Source organism: Cherax quadricarinatus, chromosome 22 (assembly GCF_038502225.1).
Source record: "Cherax quadricarinatus isolate ZL_2023a chromosome 22, ASM3850222v1, whole genome shotgun sequence".
NCBI lineage: Eukaryota > Metazoa > Arthropoda > Malacostraca > Decapoda > Parastacidae > Cherax > Cherax quadricarinatus.
In genome coordinates this window covers 34,372,091-34,377,869 of record NC_091313.1, presented here as the reverse complement: position 1 = coordinate 34,377,869, position 5,779 = coordinate 34,372,091, and the positions used below count along the sequence as shown (strand labels likewise).

The following is a 5,779-nucleotide window of genomic DNA, read 5'->3' as shown; positions in this document are numbered from 1 at the left end:
ATATAAAGACATAATAACAACATACAAAATTATCAGAAGAACTGTCAGGGTAGACATGGGATAGACTTTATGAGAGGCGAGAAACAGGTACGAGGGGGTATAGTTCGAAGTTAAAAATAGATAAGGATACCAGGAAGTACCGCTTCATCCTCTGATGGGTCAGGATATCCAATAACCTTGACGAAATTTTGGTTGAGGTAAGCTTCATATACACAGCACTAGCATTAATTATGATTTTCTAAAAAAAAAAATGGATATTTTTCTACTAAAAGGTCAATTAAACCAATTTCAGTGACTGTTAATGGATTTATTTTGATACACCAGTATTGATAAACTATTTTACATTGGTTTAACTCTCGCTAGCATCCATAAGTCCACAGGTTCTTTAACACGTGTGGGCATCATGCCAGCCATCAAAGTTTTGCATAATTCATTTATTCTGACGGAATGAAACACAACCTTAATAAGGCTTTTTATGAGCTGCAGTTTGTTAGTAATGGGAACTTCGTGTATTTCTTTCTTCAGTACAGACTATAAACTCTCAGCGTTCATGTCGGAGTAATTTCCAGCCCAGTGGATCAGCTCAGCGCTATATTGTGCACACCTCGACATTACAGGTTTTACCGTGCACATGGTGCCGAGTCTTGTGGGAATATCCAACGTCCATCACCATACCAGTCCTTTACCTGAGGCAGTAATTGTCGTTGTAGCACTTCTGTGCACTTAACCTGGTTGATGGTACCATCAACAATGTGCAAACGACTTGTTCCATGAATGGAAATGGCTTCCCACACCAAGATTTTCTGAGGAAATTTGACCGTCTTCTTGAGACATTCGGACATAAAATCCTCACCTGACAGCCTTGTTACAGTCAGCACTGTCATCCAACACTGCAATGCTTGATTCGTCAGACAACACCACCTGCAACAATAGAAAAGATAATACAAGTGGTGGAGGGGGAGTGGTGGAGTGGGCCCGGGTTCGATTCCCGGTGGGTGGAAACATTTCGACACGTTTCTTTACACCTGTTGTCCTGTTCACCTAGCAGCAAATAGGTACCTGGGTGTTAGTCGACTGGTGTGGGTCGCATCCTGGGGGACAAGATTAAGAACCCCAATGGAAATAAGTTAGACAGTCCTCGATGACGCACTGACTTTCTTGGGTTATCCTGGGTGGCTAACCCTCCGGGGTTAAAAATCCGAACGAAATCTTATCTTATCTTAACAAAAAATGAACTAAATAACTAAATGTAATTCTTACCTGCTGTCATTGTCCAGAAGTCCACTCACTGTGATGCTCAGCTCAGCCTAAACCTTCCAATATCTTGGGTTCGGTAAGTTTGCTGCTTCTTTCTGGGACGATGTACTTTCAGTCCACTCTCCAGAAGCTTCTCATTAACAGACCTGCTGCTCCTGGTCACAGCAAATCTGCCTGCAAGATGTCCTTCTCTTGTTAAGAGACATTTGTATTATTTTTGTCTAATCTTGTTGTTTTCCATTGCTTGTCACATCTTTCCACTCTTTTTGCGCTTAAAAGTTGATCGTAATTCAGTTTCTTCTTAATTTTGCTGATTGTTTGAGTTGAAATACCAAGTTTTATTGCTATTTCTGTTATATCAATCAATAAAGCTAAAATCTGTCCCACTCTGCGAGACTCAAATCACTATTTTTATCCATTTCTGCTGACTTTCTTTCTGATTAATAAACTGCAAGAAAAAACAAAAGGCGCTTTTAGTACAAGCAGAGGCACAGAAAACACAAACAATTGTAATAATCACAATATGAAACCCGAAACACCAGGACAGCAGCTGAGACAAGTCTGGACACGACCTCGAGGCCCGTGTAATTCAGTGCTGCCATCCATTGTTCCTTCACAGCTGCCAGACAGAAACTCACAATATTCTTAAACTCTTCTAAAGTTAATTTTAAATAGTTGCCCTGTAATAATGTATCAAAATAAATCCATTAACACTCAATGAAATGGTTTAATTGATGTTTAGTAGAGAAATATTGAGTTTTTAAAATATCCATAATAATAAAGCCAGTACTGTAGTTTTAAGAGAAGATACGACAGGTCACACTTGACAAGGAAGTAATGGCTCTAGTAAGAGGCTATACTGGAGGAAGGACCAGGAGCTGAGACTCAACCCTTGAACCACATATAGGAAAGTACATACACACACACACACACACACACACACACACACACACTACCACACCCACTACCACACCCACTACCACACCCACTACCACACCCACTACCACACCCACCCACACACACACACACACACACACACACACACACACACTACCACACCCACTACCACACCCACTACCACACCCACTACCACACCCACTACCACACCCACTACCACACCCACTACCACACCCACTACCACACCCACCCACACAAACACACACACACACACGCACGCACACACACACGTACTCATATACAACAGGCCTAGTGTCTAATCGACATGTGCCTAGGACAAAATGGTAACTAACACACACACACACACACACACACACACACACACACACACACACACACACACACACACACACACACACACACACACACACACACACACACACACAAACAAACACATTTACACACAATAATAACAGTAATAATAATAATATTTACACACAATACACAACAGAACAAGTGTCTTTCAAAAAGACCCTTTGACAAGTGGTAACTAAGAAATACATCAGACGCACACATTACATAAACAGTTTATCACATTATACTGACTGACAAAATTATGAAAAAAAGAATATGTGAATAAAAAGCAAATGAAAAATAACTGCGTCCAATATTTGAGTAAAGAGAAAGTAGAGAAAGTTACATAAACTTTACTAAGCTCACTAAGTTCACAGAAGTTCACAGTGATAAACTAATATACACTCATTCACTCGCCCTGACAACTTAATGAGCTTCACTAAGATCACATAAGATCAGAGTTGTAAACACACTAAGATCACATAAGATCAGAGTTGTAAACACACTAAGATCACATAAGATCAGAGTTGTAAACACACTAAGATCACATAAGATCAGAGTTGTAAACACACTAAGATCACATAAGATCAGAGTTGTAAACACACTAAGATCACATAAGATCAGAGTTGTAAACACACTAAGATCACATAAGATCAGAGTTGTAAACACACTAAGATCACATAAGATCAGAGTTGTAAACACACTAAGATCACATAAGATCAGAGTTGTAAACACACTAAGATCACATAAGATCAGAGTTGTAAACACACTAAGATCACATAAGATCAGAGTTGTCAACACACTAAGATCACATAAGATCAGAGTTGTAAACACACTAAGATCACATAAGATCAGAGTTGTAAACACACTAAGATCACATAAGATCAGAGTTGTAAACACACTAAGATCACATAAGATCAGAGTTGTAAACACACTAAGATCACATAAGATCAGAGTTGTAAACACACTAAGATCACATAAGATCAGAGTTGTAAACACACTAAGATCACATAAGATCAGAGTTGTAAACACACTAAGATCACATAAGATCAGAGTTGTAAACACACTAAGATCACATAAGATCAGAGTTGTAAACACACTAAGATCACATAAGATCAGAGTTGTAAACACACTAAGATCACATAAGATCAGAGTTGTAAACACACTAAGATCACATAAGATCAGGGTTGTCAACACACTAAGATCACATAAGATCAGAGTTGTAAACACACTAAGATCACATAAGATCAGAGTTGTAAACACACTAAGATCACATAAGATCAGAGTTGTAAACACACTAAGATCACATAAGATCAGGGTTGTCAACACACTAAGATCACATAAGATCAGAGTTGTAAACACACTAAGATCACATAAGATCAGAGTTGTAAACACACTAAGATCACATAAGATCAGAGTTGTAAACACACTAAGATCACATAAGATCAGAGTTGTAAACACACTAAGATCACATAAGATCAGAGTTGTAAACACACTAAGATCACATAAGATCAGAGTTGTAAACACACTAAGATCACATAAGATCAGAGTTGTAAACACACTAAGATCACATAAGATCAGAGTTGTAAACACACTAAGATCACATAAGATCAGAGTTGTAAACACACTAAGATCACATAAGATCAGAGTTGTAAACACACTAAGATCACATAAGATCAGAGTTGTAAACACACTAAGATCACATAAGATCAGAGTTGTAAACACACTAAGATCACATAAGATCAGAGTTGTAAACACACTAAGATCACATAAGATCAGAGTTGTAAACACACTAAGATCACATAAGATCAGAGTTGTAAACACACTAAGATCACATAAGATCAGAGTTGTAAACACACTAAGATCACATAAGATCAGAGTTGTCAACACACTAAGATCACATAAGATCAGAGTTGTAAACACACTAAGATCACATAAGATCAGAGTTGCAAACACACTAAGATCACATAAGATCAGAGTTGTAAACACACTAAGATCACATAAGATCAGAGTTGTAAACACACTAAGATCACATAAGATCAGAGTTGTCAACACACTAAGATCACATAAGATCAGAGTTGTAAACACACTAAGATCACATAAGATCAGAGTTGTCAACACACTAAGATCACATAAGATCAGAGTTGTAAACACACTAAGATCACATAAGATCAGAGTTGTAAACACACTAAGATCACATAAGATCAGAGTTGTAAACACACTAAGATCACATAAGATCAGAGTTGTAAACACACTAAGATCACATAAGATCAGAGTTGTAAACACACTAAGATCACATAAGATCAGAGTTGTAAACACACTAAGATCACATAAGATCAGAGTTGTAAACACACTAAGATCACATAAGATCAGAGTTGTAAACACACTAAGATCACATAAGATCAGAGTTGTAAACACACTAAGATCACATAAGATCAGAGTTGTCAACACACTAAGATCACATAAGATCAGAGTTGTAAACACACTAAGATCACATAAGATCAGAGTTGTAAACACACTAAGATCACATAAGATCAGAGTTGTAAACACACTAAGATCACATAAGATCAGAGTTGTAAACACACTAAGATCACATAAGATCAGAGTTGTAAACACACTAAGATCACATAAGATCAGAGTTGTCAACACACTAAGATCACATAAGATCAGAGTTGTAAACACACTAAGATCACATAAGATCAGAGTTGTAAACACACTAAGATCACATAAGATCAGAGTTGTCAACACACTAAGATCACATAAGATCAGAGTTGTAAACACACTAAGATCACATAAGATCAGAGTTGTAAACACACTAAGATCACATAAGATCAGAGTTGTAAACACACTAAGATCACATAAGATCAGAGTTGTAAACACACTAAGATCACATAAGATCAGAGTTGTAAACACACTAAGATCACATAAGATCAGAGTTGTAAACACACTAAGATCACATAAGATCAGAGTTGTAAACACACTAAGATCACATAAGATCAGAGTTGTAAACACACTAAGATCACATAAGATCAGAGTTGTAAACACACTAAGATCACATAAGATCAGAGTTGTAAACACACTAAGATCACATAAGATCAGAGTTGTAAACACAGTAAGATCACATAAGATCAGAGTTGTCAACACACACACACCCACAAGCCATGACAACTTTCGCACGAGAAAACTTCTATCAGATAACAAAATCTAATTTCCGCTTATACGCAGTTTTGTGTACTGAAGTTTGTTCATGAATAAGTTGACGAGAGTCTTG

The 5,779-nt window shown here is 37.3% G+C and overlaps 1 long non-coding RNA gene across 1 annotated transcript in view; it reads right to left on the bottom strand.

Annotated features, from left to right (window-relative positions):
* Positions 1–292: 292 nt before the first annotated feature.
* The window catches only part of LOC128689661 (uncharacterized), an 8,436-nt gene continuing 2,949 nt past the window's right edge, over positions 293–5,779 (bottom strand). The window contains exons 2-3 of the long non-coding RNA XR_008407199.1: positions 1,261–1,705; positions 293–921 (exon numbers count right to left, since the gene is read on the bottom strand). This is a non-coding gene — a long non-coding RNA (uncharacterized lncRNA). The remainder of the gene's footprint in view (positions 922–1,260; positions 1,706–5,779) is intronic.